We start from the raw sequence: 19,764 nt of genomic DNA, 5'->3' as shown, positions 1-19,764 counted from the left end.
TTCGTACTACCATGGCATGCATGGTGAATAAATCAGTTTTCTCAAAAAAAAAAAAAAATTGTAAGCTGTTGGAGTTGCTCTAAGCCTGCGCTTTATAAATCCTCCTCTTCTCGCCGCCAATACCATTGCCACTTCCTCACTGATTCATTCCCACGCCATTTAGCACACTAGAGAGGAGCCTTCTCCGTAGGGAGCAGACTTTCCATCACAGAGATGCGGGTGGGGGTGGTGGGCGGCGGCGTCAGCGGCATGGCGGCGGCGCACGAGCTGGCAAGGGCCGGCGGAGGCACGGCGAGCGTGACGGTGTACGAGGCGGAGGAGAGCCTCGGGGGCCACGCCAGGACCGCCGAGGTCGACGGCGTCCACCTCGACCTCGGCTTCATGGTCTTCAACCGGGTACGTACGCTGTACGTACGCACGCATGTACCTACGGCCATGTTGCACGCACGCATGTACCTACGACACATACAGAATGTAATTTAGTGTACCTACGGTGTTAATACACGAGAGCGTATCCTGTGAAACGGCTCAGCTGGTGCTCCAGATGCACCAGCCGCTTATGGACCATTGGATGTGAAAACAAGGGACACGATGCAGCTAAGTTCTAGGCTGATGGTACATTTACAGAACGGACCTTGGAGTGCAGCTGATTATACTAATCGTCCTTCCCAACCCCACGATACAGCAGCGCCACAAGGAAAGCCTACATAAATTATTTCAAGCAAAATCTATACCTATTAATAAAATAATTAGATATTCTTAGTCTGTCATGATTTTTTTTTAAAATCTTCCATTTTATGTAAATTGAACCCGCAGTCCTTAACTTTAGTGGAAAAAACGTTTTGCCCTTTTATAAAAAAACCCAAGGCAACTTCGCTCCTGCGCGTTCCGGCGCTCCTCCTCCACCTCCCCCCTCCTCCTTCCCTCGCCGCGTGGATCCGTCGGCTGCCCCTCCTCCTCCTCCCCCTCCCCCTCCCCTACCCCCTCCTCCTCCTCCCCCCACCGCGTGGACTCGTCGTCAGCGGGTCTCTGACGCGCTGGCAGCTTGGCTTCGACCGGCCTCTGCTTTGAGCAGGGTCAACGGCCGGGCCCAGGCGAGGATAGAGGCGTCGGTCCAAGGGAGGACGGGAGCGTCGGCGCAACGCGACGGTCATTTGTTGTAGCCCACGTGAGCAAGGTGAGGGACGGCGGCGCCGCTCGTAGGAGAGCACGGGGGCGGCGGCGGCTGTGCTACGTGATGCGACGCTGCGTGGCGACCATGCCTCCGTGTAAAAGACTACAGCCAAATCGGGTACACTTGTGTTGCTAAACAAGATTGTTTTCTGATTCTCAAAAAAAGGATGTTGTCTTAGTAATAGGCCCACATCGCTCCTCTGCACCCAACAACATCAATTGTTATACGTCCCTGACCTCTATGCATCAAAAGTCAACAAGCAAAGGACATGAACAGAACAAATCCCGAGTGGAAATAGGAAGCAAAGGAATAAACTGATAAAAATTGGATTAGCACAACGGGCAGCGTCGTTGATTTACAAGTGACTCAAGACCGCAAACCGGAAGAACAGCCTACTATGACACAGGAACGGCCTTGAAGAAAGAAAGCAGAGGTGCACGATGCACGCAGAACCATGGGTGGTGAATATCAAACACGCCATGGCCGGACGGACTTGTACTTGCAGAACCATGGATGATGGATGTGAAAACAAGCAATTTTCTCATAAAATAGGATTATATTAGCAACATGTACTCTCAACCAGATCAAAAGAACGACTCAGGAGGGACACACTCCTTTACACATCAAATCGCTTGATTCTCGTCATGCATGCATTTGTTTGCTTCTACATGCATTGCTTTTGGTTCTATTTTTTTTAAAGTTTGATTTGCATTTGTTTGTGTTTTTATGTACTCGTACTAACTACAAAGGTTAGGACACAAACGACAAAAACATATATGACTAGAAGCTTCATAAAATGAATACATAAATTATCTCATGGCATCGTTGATCTCGATTTATACGAGTGCATAAGTAAATGATCATCGTGAAAATATACACATTTATATGTCATGTCCATATACAGTTGCGGAGGAGTCGGTAGGGCCAGGCCTGGCAGCCGCCCTACCTTGATTTCACTGATGCAGGCTGCATGTAAGGCGACGCCTCGACGCATCGGCGTTGTCGGTGGCGAGTGACCAAAGCCCGCCCTGTCTCAACTTTTGTCCGTCCTCCGCCGTTGTCCATATAGTCTTTAGTTGTTCTTAATAAGTTATCGTTCTGAATTAGAAAGAAGATGCCATGCTTGATGTCGCTGAAGATGGTCACATTGAAGGTGGTGTAGAGGACCATGGTAACCATTATGTTGAGTTAATGCATCTATATGACAAAGGCTTTACGATTAACGCACCCACATAATATTTCTGGACGCTAGGTGAAGTATACGACATTTTTATTGTGTGATACCATTAACTCAACATAAGTGTTATGTGTATAGTATTTTTATTACCAATATGATCGTTAATTTACGAGCGAGATATTTGTTGTCATTATAGATTTCTGTCAGTAATGACGACTTTTGTTTAGGAGGGTGATAAAGACGTTGACGTGTTTCCGAGCACACACCAAAAGCACCATATATTCACAATTAGCATTCTAGAATTTGCACGGTCTTTGAATAACTATTTTATGGAGCTTACAAGTAACAACGATGTAAAGTACTACACATCATAGGTCCATCCGCCCATGCCGCAAATCTGCTAATACAAGTTTAATTGAAAAAATTCAGTTAAAAACGCTCTGTATCTCACCCGCAAAAAAATTAAAAATGCTCTGGATCTCACATGATTGATGTTTCCACATGTTTGTAACATCAAGGCTTGTAGGTGTTGTGCAGATTTTATTTTATTTTTGAACCCATGTAAGTGCAGATTGATGTTGGCCAGCGATTTGGAAAACTGAAATTTTCAGCAGGCCATGCGTAGTTTTTGTGTACATTTCTCTCATGTGGACACAGCGGTTTAACATTTTTATGTTTTTATTTTCAGATACACATTTGAAAATGTCTTAATGGTAACATAATTAAGAAGAATATTCATTTTGCATAAATCTTGTACCTTCAAGTTGTTACTCCTAACATAACAGATATATTATCACTTTTGAAACTGCAAAGAAAATCTTTCTAATGTCAAATTGTTTTCCCGAGACGACCCAATAGAAGCACATGCAGTGCTGAAAAAAACCGAACATCTAAGTCAGATGTGGATCATGTCCCAATTCAGTCTATTTTATCCATAAAAGCAAGGACTAGTAAGCACATGTACCATCGACCTAGATAATAGAGCATCTGCAGCAGACCCTTTAAAATCATAAACTATAAAGTTGAGGTTAGGATAAAAAATACTCCCTCCGTCCCAAAATTCTTCTCTTATTTTTGTTTATAAATGGATGTATCTAAATACTAAACGGTTTGGCTGAAACTCAGCTAGCTGAGTTTTAACTTTGGCATCATTCACCTAATCCACTGTGAGAGTAAAAGCCCCTAATTCTTTCGGTTTGACTTTTTTAAGCGCTCATTCTTTCTATTTGCCGTGCAGGCCGTGTAGCAAAGCATGAAGCAGCCTTTTTATGTGGCTTTTTTTTTTCTTTTCTTATTCAACATCTATGCTTGTTTTACGCCTTTGATGCCACCAAGCCTCATCATTGCTTTCTTTTTCTTTTCCTCTTTCCTTTTCTTGGTTAGTTGTTATTCTGTTTCTTTTCTAATTAGTTGTTGTTTTCATAGTTAATTTTGTTTTATATCTTATTTTATATTCACTATTTAGTAAAAAATTGTTCCACTTTTTTTCCTTCTCCTAATTATTAAGTGTATTCATTTTTAGCTTAATATTCATTTCTTACCCTAGATTAAAAATTGACTGTTTATGCTTTCATTATTTTTTTGTTTTTATCTTCCATTTTTTCTATTTTCATCTTATTTATATTTTTAATTTTTATTACCTGGTTTTATTTATTATTTTTGTGCCTTATTTTGTTTTCCTTATTCTAATGACATCGGTATTCAATGTTGGATCACAAGTACAAGTTTTTAAATGTGATTGAAATTACAAGTTTTCATGTCGGTCGCATTTGCAAGTTTTCAAGTGGGGTCGTAAATTTTAAAATGTGGTTGCAACTGCAAGTATTCACAGTCGGATCGCAACTGCAAGTTTTCAATGTTCGGTCGCAACTGCATGTATTCAAAGTCGGTCCGTAACTACAAGCTCTCAAAGTCGGGTCGCAACTCCAAGTTTTCAATGTTCGGTCGCAACTCCATGTATCAAAGTCGGTCCGTAACTACAAGCTCTCAAAGTCGGGTCGCAACTCTAATTTTTCAATGTTCGGTCGTAACTCCATGTATTCAAAGTCGGATCGTAACTACAGGCTTTAAAAGTGGGGTCGCAACTGCAAGTATTGAAAGTCGGGTCGTAACTGCAAGTTTTTAATGTCTGGTCGTAACTGCATGTATTCAAAGTCATGTCAGACATACACGTTTTTAAAATCAGGGCCGCAACTGCAAGTAGTCATAGTCGGGTCGCAACTGCATGTTTTCAATGTTCGGTCGCAACTCCATGTATTCAAAGTCGGGTCGTAACTACAAGCTTTCAAAGTGGGGTCGCAACTGCAAATATTCAAAGTCGGGTCGTAACTGCAAGTTTTTAATGTCTGGTCGTAACTGCATGTATTCAAAGTCATGTCAGACATACATGTTTTCAAAATCAGGCCGCAATTGCAAGTAGTCATAGTCGGGTCGCAATATGTTTTCAATGTTCGGTCGCAACTCCATGTATTCAAAGTCGGTATGTAACTATTCCCTCCATCACAGTTTATAAGGCATGTACGTATATCTAGGTAGTTAATTTGACCAACTTAATGAAATACATATATTACAAAAAATATATCATTAGAAACTTTAGATGTTCTATTTTCTAATGACATAATTTTTATGTTAAACAATATATCTTATATAAATTAAATTGACGACCTAGGTATACGTGCATGCCTTATAAACTGTGACAACCGGCTGCACCCTGCTCTGTTGCCAAGGAAAAAAATACTGGTTTATTGGAGTCACCATCACCGCCTACCGCCACCATCCCAACCATGCCATCCAACCATCACCATCCCAACCACGTCATCCAACCAAAGTCCAGATGGCTGCTCATTTGTTTACTGTGGAAGCAGCTAATGAACTCCTGGTACTAAATATCACCCAAAAGGGACATATGTGTTGCTGTCATGTCTCAGCCCGTCCCCATGGACCATGGTCGGCACGGTGACGAATTTGGAATAGAGCCAAATGGGAGCCAATGAGCTTGAGCAGACGAAATACTCTTCAACTGTCCATTTCCGAAAACCAAGAAATCACTTACAATCTGTTAGCTACTGAATTTACAGCTGATCATGTATCCAACTGCACCAAAATGGCAGGTGACCTACCCAAGTATGCTGGAATGGTTCGAAGAGCTCGGTTTGGAGATGGAGATATCCGACATGTCGCTGTCAGTGAGCACGCAGCTCTCCGGCGGCGGCAGGTGCGTGCGAGTGGGGCAGCGGGAACGGACTCTCTGGCCTCTTGGCGCAGAAGAGCAACGCGCTCCGCCCTGCCTTCTGGCACATGATCCGGGAGACTCTCAAGTTCAAGGAGGATGCCCTTAGCTACGTAGAAGACCATGAGAAGAACCCTCACCTGGACCAACACGAGACCCTGGGCCAATTCATCCAGACGCATGGATACTCCCAGCTCTTCCAGGAGGCTTACCTGATCCCAATCTGTGCAAGCATATGGCCATGCCCTTCGCAGGCGGTGCTCGGCTTCTCGGCTTTCGTCGTCCTCTCCTTCTGCCGCAACGATCACCTCCTTCAGATTTTCGGTCGACCTCAGTGGCACACCGTCAAAGGTCGTTTGCATACATATGTAAACAAGGTACCCAACAATCTCCTAGCACACCGTAGCTTTCACCTGCAAAAGTATAGTATTTGGTCATGTGCATACATATATGTAGGTAAGGGAAGAATTAGAGATCATGGGTTGTCAGATCAAAACCAGCTGCCAAGTCAAATCCGTTTCATGTTTCCAGGGAGGTATCTGATCCATTTAAAAATTTGTTGTTTTCACCTAAATCCCTGTTCTTTTCTTCCAAATGATGTCATTGCTCAATGTTTCTGGCTGCAGGTTACAAAGTCTTGGAGGTCGGTGGCTCGGAGGAGGTGTACGACAAGATCATATTTGGTGCTCATGCACCTGATGTTCTGAGAATACTAGGGGATGAAGCAACACACGAGGAGTTGAGAATTCTGGGTGCTTTCCAATATGTCCATAGGTATGAAATTTGTGTCTGCTATAAAATTTAATTTACTCAATTGATAAGTGCCGTACGTGTGGCACCAAACACTTTAGTCCTCAAGACAATGTTTTAAATAGCGGGCTATGGCAAACTAGCGACAGGCCTTAAAATCAGCTATAGCAGGCTATAACGGCATATTTGCATACGATACCATTTGACGGCACCTGTTGAAATGGCTATAGCGGGGCTTCAGCCGGTTATTTAAAACTACGGAAAGGTGCCATAGCACCCGGGTCTCCCGACACCCGTTTATCTGGTGCGTCCAGTTTTTTTTTAAGATTCAAGCTGAGGACTAGACAACAGCAGGTCATTTGCGTCTGCATGTTAATTAAAAAGTTATTTTACATAGCAGAACATGGTCGGTCGTAGGCTGCACGAGACAGAGTAGGTGTGACAGCACCGTGCTGCAGTCTATTTTTTCTGACACAATACTAGTCACAAGTGAGGCCAGGTCACTTGATTAGTCACATTTGAGTAGCAGAGAGAGGAGAAAAGAGAGATAGAGAGAGGTGGTGCTTTTTCTGAACGTGAGACTTTATGCTCATCACTGTACCACTGTGCAGTCATATTGGACTTTGTTGTCTACTATTGGAGTCATGAGCCCAATACGTAGATGGCTAGAAGGCCTAGATGTAGCCATGTCAGATCAACAATGCATATGCAGCTTACCGTTTGCGTCCCGCAAATCACAGGAGAGCTGCAGGTGGTGGTCCAAATCTCGAAAGTACTCAAACTGACATGAACAGTTCGATAGTGGGGCGTCGGGACACCCGGGAGCTAAAAATCCAGTCTCTTAAAACTATGAGATTTTTACAGCTAAAGTTGCCATCCAAAAAATAAACTGAAACTCGCCATCCGTAAAGTTTCCATGCTTGGCAACTCAAGTTGCCATCCTCGCATCACTAAACTTGTCATAAATTGGCCTGACTGGTCTGTCTGCTCATCTCTGAACTATTAACATTCCAGTGACATATACCTCCATCGCGACGATACTTTGATGCCACAGAACCCGTCGGCATGGAGCTCCTGGAACTTCTTGGGGACAACAAGCAGTGGTGTCTGTGTTACCTACTGGCTAAATCTCCTCCAGGTAAATCTCACAGTGTCGGCTATGCATGGAGTTACTTTGATTAATATTGTTATCCACACTGAACTCATTCTCATATTTATCACATCTTCTCTTGGAAAATTCAGAACGTCAAATCTACCGGTAGGCCCTTTCTGGTGACGCTGAATCCATCTCATGTCCCGGATCATGTCATGCTCAAATGGAACACCGGCCATCCTGTTCCGTCCGTCAGTGCTGCAAAGGCTTCCCTGGAGCTTCAGCAGATTCAAGGAAACAGGGGAATATGGTTCTGTGGGGAATATCAAGGTAACTCCAGTTAGTACATGTATTAGTACATGTTTATGTTTATGTTTATGTTTATTAGTACATGTATTTCAGTTAGGTGGCTTACGTCCTGGATTACACAGGTTATGGCGTCCATGAAGACGGCCTTAAGGTACTCACTCTGTGGCTTCGCAGTTTTTTTATCCATCTTCAGTGAAACATATGTTTTGCATACGATATTTATGTGTTTGATTTATCTCAGGCTGGGAAGTCCGCAGCTCAAGGTTTGCTTGGACAGAAGAGTAGCCTTCTTGTGAACCCAAAACAGATGGTCCCGTCGTGGACGGAAGCCGGGGCTCGCCTTGTGGTAACAAGGTTTCTCAAACAATATGTAACCATCGGTAAAATGACGTGAGTCCTTCCTTGAAACTGCAGATTTAGTCCCAGGCTTTGTATGGTTTAAATCCTAACTTGGTTATTTTTGCTTGGCCCCAGCATTCTTGAAGAAGGTGGCACTATATTCAGTTTTGGTGAAGTCGACAAAAAATGTCTTGTCAAAACTGTCTTGCGGGTTCATGACCCTCTCTTCTACTGGAAGGTTTGGATACTGTCTCTTCACATTTTCTCTTCAGTTTTTGGTTGTTAATTTCCAGAGATTATCTCCTATCTGAAAACAAAACGCTGTTTCAGGTCGCAACCGAAGCGGATCTTGGTATGGCAGATGCATATCTTAATGGTTATTTTTCTTTTGTTGATAAAAGAGAAGGCCTCCTGAATCTTTTCCTGGTAAACTAAAAATCATCGGACCAATAGCTCCTGTGCGACGTCTTTCCTGCGAATTGAATGGAATGAGACGTTGTTCGATGAAATAGCTCTCGTGCGACGGTTTGCAGGGAGAAAATAGCTCACGGCCACACATGCGATAAAACCTTAGTCAACTAGTCCAATTTGCGTTAAGTCATATCTTACCTAATTTGGGTCCAAATTAATTAACACCGCATCTCGTGAAACTGCCCGACTAGAGCTGTCCGAAACTGCCCGACATCTTCAGTTCCGGAGGCGGCTACGGCGGAGGAGCCCTCTTTCTCGGCGTAGCCCCCTTTCGGCGGCGGCGGCGGCCATGGTGGTGAGTGAATTCGATACTCTAGTCCCAATCCCTTCCGCCTTGTAGATCCGAGCTCTCTGTTTTGCTTGGTCAAATCGATAGAAGGTGAGAGGGGGCGGCGCGGTGAGAGGAGCCCGTGGTCAGGTCGAGAAGGAGCCGCCAGATTCAGGTTCGAACAGGTAATGCGCCTCCCTTCCCGCCCATTTTGTGAGTGCGATTGAAGGCAATCTTTGCTCTGTCTGACGCTGCCCGCCCGCCTATAACAGAGGGAATGCTGCTGAAACATTTGAATTTGCAATCAATTTCTTTCCATCGACGGCAAAATTAGTTGATGGTAGCATTGAGAACATCCAGAGAGACACAATTGTGAAATGGGAGGTTGATTGTGCAGAAATTGATCCCATTGAGATACAGTCGATGGAAGAGAAGGCAGTGAGGAAATTGGTGGAGAAAATTGGGGAAACTGTGCTTTGGGGTCCAGAGCAAGATGTTTCACTATTGCGGTATGATGATTTCAAAGGAGAGTATGTCAGAATTGAAGATGGTGAAGATATTGTTGTTGAAATCGATAGGCAAGAGGGCTGGGCAAGCCTCAGGGCTGAATTTTTTGCTGAGCTCGTTTATCTGAATATTGACTCGAACATAGGTTATGTGCCGTCACACTTGGCTATGCAGAAGGCAGATGATGATTGGGCTTCGCAGAGGCATATCGTTCCCATTATTACGGATCTAACAGTAATAGCCGATGGAGCTAATGCACATGCAGAAGAGGGAAATGTTAATGTTGTTGATTGGAATGCAGTTGAGTTGGAGGAGCCTACTGATTTGGTCATTGCACCAATTGCTGATACTGAGATGGCCAAACTATTTGGCATTCCAGTCGATGACAGAGATGAGGAGGAGAGGGATGAAGCTAATACAAGTGATAATGATGACAGAGAATTGAGTGATGTAGATGAACAGTTGATGAAAGATGCTGCAGATGATGTAGATGATGCACATGATGAAGAGCTAGTGCATGTGTATGACAAGGAAAACCCTGTCATTCGAGTGGGGAAGTTGTGGCCAAACATGGATGAGTTCAGGTTGTCTTTCAAGACTTATGCAGTCCGACATCAGTTTGATGCCAAGACAGTTTGGACTGATAGAAAGAAGTTTTATGCTAAGTGCAGAGGTTTTGATCGTAGTGGTAGGAGGGCTTGCAAGTGGTACATATCTGCTAGACTGCAGCCTGATGGAAGTACTGTCAGGGTTAACCAAATCCCTAATAAACATACTTGTCTCACAAGTTCACAGAAAAAATCAAGCATGACATCACATATTTGGGTTGCAGAAAAGATAACTCCAATTTTAGCCAAAACACCCAACACTACTGCAAAAAGACTCCAAGTAGACTTGGAAAAGTTGTACCCCATTAAACTGCATTATACCACAGTGTGGAAGGCTAAACAAAGGGCAATGAAGAATTTGTATGGTGATTGGGCAAACACATTTAGGCCGCTTTTCAATTTCAAAGCAGAGGTGGAGAAAAGGTCACCTGGCAGTGTTGTCGAGATAGATACTGAGGTATCAGAGGATGGCAAGGTTTATTTCTCCAAATTTTTTATGGCTTTAAAGCCTTGCATCGATGGCTTCAAAGCAGGATGTCGTCCATATTTGAGCATAGACTCATCATTTTTGACAGGCAAGTAGAATGGTCAGTTGGCAGCATGTAATGCTCTAGATGGATATAACTGGATGTTTCCAGTTGCTATTGGCTTGTTTCAGTCAGAGACAGAGGCTTCATGGACATGGTTCATGATGAAGTTGAAAAGATGCTTAGGGCCAGTGTCACCTTTGGCAATACACACAGATGCATGCAAAGGTCTAGAAAATGCAGTTAAAAATGTGTTCCCACATGCTGAGCAAAGGGAGTGCTTCGGGCATTTGTGGATGAATTTGATCAAAAAATTCAGAGGAGATGAATTTGGGAGAATGTGGCCAGCAGCAAGATCTTACACTAAACAGACACATTCATATCATCTTAGTAAGGTAATGGCAACATGTGAGGAGTTTGGTACATGGTTGAACACCTACCATTCTTTATTATGGTACAGGTCAGGATTCAACACTTCCATCAAGTTTGGCCATATCAACAACAATTTGGCAGAAAGTTTCAACAACAAGGTGAAGAAGCTAAAAGATTTGCCTGTGCATGACATGGTTGATCAAATCAGGATCATGCTCATGCGGCTGTGGGAATTGAGAAAAAAGATTGCTGATTGTCTGCAAGGTGATAAACTTCCAGCAGTGGTGCAACAGGTAGTCAACAGAGGCAGAGGTCTTACACATTTGTCTGTTGAAAAATCATCACTGTGGGGTGCTGAAGTTAGAGATAACAAGACTGGAAGGAGGCATGTTGTTAACACTTAATTGCATGATTGCAGTTGCCTCGAATGGCAGGCCACTGGTAAACCATGTGATCATGACATTCTATTCTTAGCCGGCCAACCAAAGATAAATATGCATCCATATCTGCATGAGTATTATTCGGTTGCAAAATTCAGAGCTGCATATGCAACTCCAATTCCACCTCTTACAGATCAGGAACAGTGGCCAGAAGTGCCGCTTGAATATTCCATGTGTCCTCCTCTAACAAAAAGAAAGGCAGGCAGACCTAAACAGAGTAGATTCAAAGCATGGTTTGAAAAAGGTGGGAGTAGTAAGAAGGGCAAGAAGGACAAGAAAGATGCAAAGCCAAAAATGGCTCAAAAGGGTAACAAAAACAGATGCAAAAGGTGCCAAATACTTGGGCACAGAGAGGGATCCAGACTATGCATTTTCTCTCCTCCTAATCCGAGAAAGTATGTGCTTGTTTATCTGTGTTTGTTCATATTCTGATTTTGTTTAAATTATAAATATGTGGCATGCTTTGTTGTTTTCAGGAGGAAGCTTCCAAGTCAACCTATTGTTGTCGAACACTGTTGGCCAACAAAAAGAGCAAGAGTGAGTGGCAGCAGAAGGCAAACAAGTCAGTGGATGGAACAGTTTGGTGCTGCAAGTGTCGAAACTGAAGCTATGCACACTGTCGAAACTGAAGTTGTGCACATTGTCGAAACTGAAACTGAAGCTCTGCACACTGTCGAAACTGAAGTTGTGCACACTGTCGAACTGAAACTGAAGCTGTGCACAGTGTCGAAACTGAAGTTGTGCACACTGTCGAAACTGAAACTGAAGCTGTGCACACTGTCGAAATTGTCGAAACCGAAGCTGATATCGAGTTTCATGAGGCGATAGCATCGAGTCCAGTGAAGAAAACCAAGATGATCAGTGAACTTGTGTGTGCAGTACAACCAAAAACAAGAAATGCCAAGGCGAAGAAGGGTACACGGCGTGGTCGGAAGAGATAGAACTGTTGATCATTTGAAATTTATGGCATGTAATAAAATTTGTTGGGCACTATGTACCCACATGTTTCCATCAAACTTGTTTGATTATTATTGTTTTCAAACTGAATTTCAAATTTGATGAAAAATAAAAATTTCTATTTAAATTCAAATTTGGAGTAAGTTGAACTTTTGACTCGGGTATGATGTTTCAATGCTACCACAACAACTCAAATATGATTGTTAAGTCATCATTTTGAGCTTTTTTGTTAAGTTAGAGCCATGGTCATGAAAAATGTGTGACAAACGACCTCATAAGGTAGGGTAAACGTCATCTTCTTAAATGCATTTTCATATAAACCATGTTCATATATATTTTTGGTTGCTATGCAACATAATAGGACTATGGGCACAAGTTTTGAATTTTTTTGAATTATTTGTGCTCATTTGAAAAACAGTCAACTTTTTCACAAAAACGTTGACCGACTCAAAATCAAAGTTTATATTTTTGTTTGCTAAGTATGTGATGTAAAATGACAATGTGTGCTGGTTTCATATTTTTTGATTTTTTTGAATTAATTATGTTCAACCTTAGCTCATTTCGTCGATATCGTGAACGTGTGAATTTTGGTTTTAAACTTTGCATATAACAAGTTTCCATTTTTTATAGCAACTCAGTTGAATAAGTACACAATGTGAGCTGGTTTTATATTTTTTTAATTTTTTTTTGAATTACTTATGCTCTACCCTAGATCATTCCATCAATAACATGAATTGTGTGAATCTTTTTCATTTAAACATGGATATAACATGAATCAATTTTTTTATAGCAACGTAGTTGCATCAGTAGACAGTGGGAGAAAGTTTCATATTTTTTTTATTTTTTTTGAATTTTTTGTGTTCAACCCTAGCCCACTTCAACCCTAAACCCCGAAAACCCCATCCTAAACCCCTCCATAGTACATTGTACATTGTAACAAAATCCCATCTTCTTGAAGGCATTTTCCTGCAATTGTATATATACCATGTTTATATTTTTTTATTGCTATGCAACATAATAGGACTATGGGCACAAGTTTTGATTTTTTTTTATTTTTTTTGAATTATTTGTGCTCATTTGAAAAACAGTCAACTTTTTTACAAAAACGTTGACCGACTCAAAATCAAAGTTTATATTTTTGTTTGCTAAGTATGTGATGTAAAATGACAATGTGTGCTGGTTTTATATTTTTTTAATTTTGTTTGAATTAATTATCTTCAACCCTAGCTCATTTCGTCGATATCGTGAACGTGTGAATTTTGGTTTTAAACTTTGCATATAACAAGTTTCTATTTTTTATAGCAACTCAGTTGAATAAGTACACAATGTGCGCTGGTTTTGTATTTTTTTAATTTTTTTTGAATTACTTATGCTCTACCCTAGATCATTCCATCAATAACATGAATTGTGTGAATCTTTGTCATTTAAACATGGATATAACGTGAATCAATTTTTTTATAGCAACGTAGTTGCATCAGTAGACAGTGGGAGAAAGTTTCATATTTTTTTGATTTTTTTTGAATTTTTTGTGCTCAACCCTAGCTCACTACAACCCTAAACCCCATAACCCCGGAACCCCATCCGAAACCCTGCCATGTTTATAGTCGTCGATCATTGCTGAGTCAGCGGTTGGATCTGACCCCGCCATGTTTGTGATCCGCCCGTGATCCGCGTGTGCTGATTGGCTGGCGAGCGGGGGTTTGGATCGAGGGCCCCAGTGAGGGCCTATCCGTTGGATCTAGTCAGTTCGGTGAAGATCTGACGCTTGGAAATGAATCGGTGCATGGATGTGGCGTACGCGCCTCTGACTTCGTGTGCTTCTTTGTTGCATGACACGCGTCGGTTTTTCTGCATGCATGCACGCGTCGCATCAAAGCCATTAGCAGCGCAGTCTGAATGGGCTCTGAATATGAGGGGGGCGTGCTCGACGCGGTGCACCGATGAAAGTTTGAACGACGGGCGTGCTCGACGCAGTCCTCGACGCACTGTGTGAATCGGCGACGCACCCTTTCATCCAATAGGCAAACGCAAATGGGCGACATCCATTAATTGCTGCAACTGAATCGACGAACCGCAACCGATGCAGCCCGCCCAAAACCTGCTATTTAACCCTCCTCCACCCCGTGCACATCTTCATCTTCCTCCTTGCCCTCCTCACATCCAAGCAACCGCAAGCCGCGGCATGGAGTTCCACGGCCCGACGTTCCGAGCGCCCGGCACCAGGCCGGAAAGGATGTACCCCGCTGGGGTCATCGTGGAGAACAAGCTCCGGGTCTGGGCCATGTCGCGCTGGCGGGGTGGACGGGAGTTCGCGGGGCTCTTCCTTCGCGCCCTCTATCGCCACCTCCGTGTGGGAACTCCGCAGATGTTCACCATCGACGAGTCTCGCATGGGAGGAACGGGCATGATCGTGCGCTTCCGCAACCCCTACGACGCGTATCACCTCCTCGGCCGTGTGTGGTTTGGCGGGTGCGAGTTCATCTGCTTCACCACCTACAACATCTTCACCGACCTCGACAGCATCTGGCCCAACGAGCACGCCATGCACACCCTCCCCTACAACCTCCCGCCGGCCGACGACGAGGAGTGAAGACGCGCGCCCGTCGCCCCTCCATGCCGGGTTTATCTTAGTTTAATCTTTCTATCGTATATGTAATGTTAAACACTATGTTATCTGTAAGTTTATTGTAATCGCCCGTACTATTGTGCCCTATGTACTGTTGTGTCAGTTTATGTGATGTCCGTGTTTATATCGGGCCCGTTTATATCTTATCTATGTCGTGCACATCTATGTGTTTATTTGGGCCTATACTGTATGTTTATATATTTATCAGTGACCGTGACGCAGTGCACCAGGTATTGGGCTCATCCTTTCTTCTCATCATTCATGTTTCTGTGTTTATTTTGTCATCATTCACCAGGAACTAATCTATCGTTTGGTTGACCCAGGAGCAGCAGGGCCCGGAGCAGCAAGGCAGCAATGGAGGGGGGGACAATGGAGCGCAGCCGCAGTGACAAGGGGCTCCGGTTTGGCAGCCAGAACCTGTTCCAGCCGGGCCCGTTCCAGCCAGAACAGGCGATTCTGCAAAAAAAAAAACGGGCACAACGAGTAAGGGCCAGAAAAAAAGCAGCCAGAACCTGTTCCAGCCACTGTTCCACGCATCACAGACGTTCCTCAAGTGTAGTTCCCCGTGTAGTACTTGCTCTATAGATTTTACAGTTGTATCTTGCAGGCCGCTTAGGCCATGTTTGTAAATGGGCCCGTTTGTAAATAATACAAATCAGATTCGATGTTAAGATAAATGAACTTGGATTGTTGTATATAATCCGTCGTTTTTATTTCCTATTGAAAATCATACATGACCAGTTAAATAATTTTGGGCCTGGTTATTCCTATTGAAATCAGTAGTACCTTTTGTAAATTACACCTTTGGGCCTGGTTATAATCCGTCGTTTTTATTTTGGGCCCAACATCTATTCGCCAGCCCACGAATAATTATTTTGTACTCAAACTGAACTTTCTTTGCCAACAACGTGTTAACTGAATTCGAACTCGCACTCGGCAGCCCAATTTTGTTTTTTTGGGTGTGTACTCTGTTAACTGAAGAACAAAAAAACAGAGGAAACACAACATGAAAACTGAATAATTTGTGTTCCAAACTACTAATTCATTTAAGATACATGAACTTGTCATGGCGCATAGATCACATCGTCTACACTGGACAGACCTAAATGCCCCCTCTAATGACGATGAATAGCAAGTAAAACAAAAACAGAGCAATGACACAGCAATAAAAAAACACTGCCATGATATTTGCTTGCTTCTGCAAATCGATCATCTCCCTTTGATTTTTCTTTATCTTCTTCAGTTCATCGGTCAGTTCAGACTCCAAGTACCTCGCCATCGGCACAACTCTGCCCGCCCCTCTGTCCGAGCTCCCCCAATTCTCCATCTGCGGCACCCCGCCCAAATTGAGCTCTCAGGTTGCGGCCACGCTAGAATCAATATAGCCCTCAGATTTAATCCTGTGAACATATTCATCAATCCACTCGAAATGTGTGCATTTCTTCAGGATCTGCAAACCACAAAATGAACCCTAAATCTCAAATTCGAGGAGAAAAAACAAAATATGGAGAAATCAAAGCAAACAACAGCGAAAGAACGGGCTTAGAACCGAGATCTAACCTTGCCATCCCTTCCTGCCATTGGTTTGCTCAATCATTTCACAAACTCCCGCCCAAGATTGCCATTCTCACCAGTCTTAGTCACCAACCGTTTGAGAGGCTCTGGGCGTGGGCAGTTAGGGCACCTTGTGAGCATCACTGGACCATACTGACGCCAGTTTGATTGCGTGGCCGAGGAGGTGGACATCTGCACTAGGTCGCCGGAGACCCGAGGAAGAAGAAGAATGGGGAAAGGGGAAAGCAATGGGCGGCGGCGGACGGACGGGCAACGAGCGGAATCGCTTCTAGCCGCGACGAGGTAGGTCCCGCGCTTACTGGACAAGTGGTGGGTCCCGCGCTTACGTGGATACGTTGTGGGTCCAACCCATAACAGCTAATGAGGATATCAGTTCAGCTTAAGGGCCATGTCGCACATGAGCTATTGACTCGCTCAAAAGTGTCGCTGCCGAGCCATTCTGTCGAACAACGTCACATTCCATCCAATTCGCAGGAAAGATGTCGCACAGGAGCTATTGGCCCAAAAATCATCATACTAGAATAATCTGGTGTAGCGTGTATATGCATCTTAATTAAACCATTTTTGCCTACAGATTCTCATTGCTAACAGGGATGCTCAGAAGAGCAGTAATAGCGCTGCCAGTAAAAGGTACTCCCTCCGTCCCAAAATAACTGTCTTAAGCTTAGTACAACTTTGTACTAGAGCTAGTACAAAGTTGAGACAGTTATTTTGGGACAGAGGGAGTACTAGATATCAATAGGAAGTTAACTTTGAAGTGATTGAAGTGGTCAGTGGTCCAGTATGTAATTGTATTGTTAATTGGCAGGGGTTGGTGGACACCCATGCTTTTGACAGCTGGGATTGCATCGGCAAAATATTTCCTGCGCCACATCTCAAGGAAGAATATTGTCACGCAAACTCGCCGAAACATCTCTCAGCACTATGACCTGGTCATTCCCAGTGCATCTTCCTCCTGCTGCCCTCATCTCTGTCTGGACCTTATCACTGACAAATTCTGAAATGTGCATGCAGAGTAATGATCTCTTCTCACTTTTCCTGGATCCATCGATGACTTACTCTTGTGCAGTATTCAAGGTTTGTTCGTCTGTGATCGCTAGTAGGGTTAACTGCCTAACTGTGGATCCAGCGTGCGAATTAAGTGGTGTTAAATCTTTGTAGGTTGAAGATGAAAGCCTAGAAGTAGCCCAGCAACGTAAAGTTAATCTACTAATCAAGAAGGTAACAGTACCGATATAATTATTAATACTTGATGAATACATGGACACATGATCTGATGAATATGTAATAATGTAAGGCTAAAGTGGAGCGGAATCACCATGTTCTCGAAATCGGTAGCGGTTGGGGTAGCTTGGCGATGCAAGTGATGAAGCAAACTGGATGCAAATATACACTATCTGAGGAGCAACTTAAATACGCTGAAATTAAAGTGAAGGAAGCTGGTTTGGAGGTAAATTATGATTTTATACTACCTCCAGAGTTCAGAGTTCAGACACAAGTTTCACCTTTTTTTAGACTCTGACCGCACTTAAGATTAAGACGTCCTTTGTAGAACTTAATACAATTCAGCAAGTGCTCCTCTCTATTATCTATTTATAACAACATCGCTACGCTTTGTTTTCTTAGGATCGTATAACTTTCCTGCTGTGTGACTACCGTCAAATACCAAGTCGGAGTAAGTACGACAGGATCATATCATGGTACGTAATAATACTGCTCTTCTGAATATGAATATATTTAATCGAAGAAAATATTTACCACTTGTTGACACACGCAGCGAAATGATTGAAGGGGTCGGTCATGAATTCATGGACGATTTCTTTGGCTGTTGCGAGTCTCTATTGGCTCCAGATGGTCTATTTGTTCTCCAGGTTTCTACCAAATTAATCAATACGAACATGCATCGATTCGCTTCATCCTTTGCAGGGAATCATTGACTGTTAACTAAGTGAAACCAAATATCTGTTTTTCTTTGTATTTATGTATGCAGTTCATATCAATTCCAGAAGAACGGTATGAGGAATACAGGAGAAGTTCAGACTTCATAAAGGAATACATCTTTCCAGGGGGTTGCCTTCCTTCCTTGGCCCGGATCACGTCTGCCATGTCCGCCGCGTCAAGGCTCTGGTATGGTGTTTGCATATATGCATCTTTCACTACGATGAACTTACCGACAATCTGAATTTTCTAAACTAGCATGTTTGTTGTTACTGAACTTTGGAGATGATAGTGATGCACGCTGTTGTCTGAATGCAGCATCGAGCAGGTTGAGAACATTGGCTACCATTACTACTCGACGCTGATACGCTGGAGGGATAACTTCATGGCCAAAAAAGAGTAAACATCAATGCATCTCTCATCCATGTTGAAATGCGAAACAAAAACCATAAAGCATATAACACTATGCGTATATTGCGTTTCTTGAATGCAGTGCAATTTTGGCTCTTGGGTTTGACGACAAGTTCATCCGTGTATGGGAGTACTATTTCATATACTGTGCTGCCGGTTTCAAGTCACGGACGCTTGGAACTTACCAGGTACCAACAATGTTGTTAGCTATGGAGTAGAATGTGCTTGCATGAATTCCACAAAATTTGTTCAATCACCAAATAACTTTCGAAACTAGTAAATGCCCAGTTAAGACTTGCTAATGCATGTGCTTTTACACTTGCAGATTGTGTTTTCTCGACCTGGCAACGACAAGCTGGCCTACGCCGACAACCCCTACGCAAGTCTTCCGGCAGCCTAGCCAGCTCACTGAACAAGTGCAAAAGCATCCAAACCCATACCTATACATAGTAGTAGAGTGCACTTAATTATCCACATTTTTTTTTGCGGAAGTTAATTATCCACAAATTAAGGTCGATAAATTGTAATTTCCATAGAAGAAGCGTGTGAAATGTCGATCATAGTGGTACCACAGGATGATTCATTGATTGGTTTATATAAGGCGTGGTTCAACATGGGTGAACAAATATACCATCAGACATCTGTACGCTGTCTGGCTCAAGGTCGTGGTTTTCTTCCTCCTCTCAGCATTTTCCTTCCAAGTCGTGGCCATATCTTTATCAGCCGTTACCCGTCACCCGCCTCCTCCGTGGCTTTTGTCTCTCAGAAAAATCTGATGATGTTCGCCTGATTTTATACTTGGGAGAAAAATTGAGCCTTCAGTATGACAAGAACGACAAGCTACCTAGCCAAACTAGGGCCAGCAAGGTTTGGATTTCTCAGCATACATGCACGATGGTGAGATCTGCTGCCAGATCAATTGAAGGGTTCAACAACGACGACGGCGGTTTCTAGAACGTTGATCCTTTGGGACACGCACACAAAGACTTTCCG

At 43.2% G+C, this 19,764-nt stretch overlaps 1 pseudogene; it reads left to right on the top strand.

The window, feature by feature from the left end:
• Positions 1-213: 213 nt before the first annotated feature.
• Positions 214-19,171, top strand: LOC123424454 (annotated as a pseudogene).
• The last annotated feature ends 593 nt before the right edge of the window (positions 19,172-19,764 follow it).

This window comes from Hordeum vulgare, chromosome 2H, assembly GCF_904849725.1.
Source record: "Hordeum vulgare subsp. vulgare chromosome 2H, MorexV3_pseudomolecules_assembly, whole genome shotgun sequence".
Classification (NCBI taxonomy): Eukaryota; Viridiplantae; Streptophyta; class Magnoliopsida; order Poales; family Poaceae; genus Hordeum; species Hordeum vulgare.
This window is presented reverse-complemented; position numbering and strand designations above follow the sequence as displayed.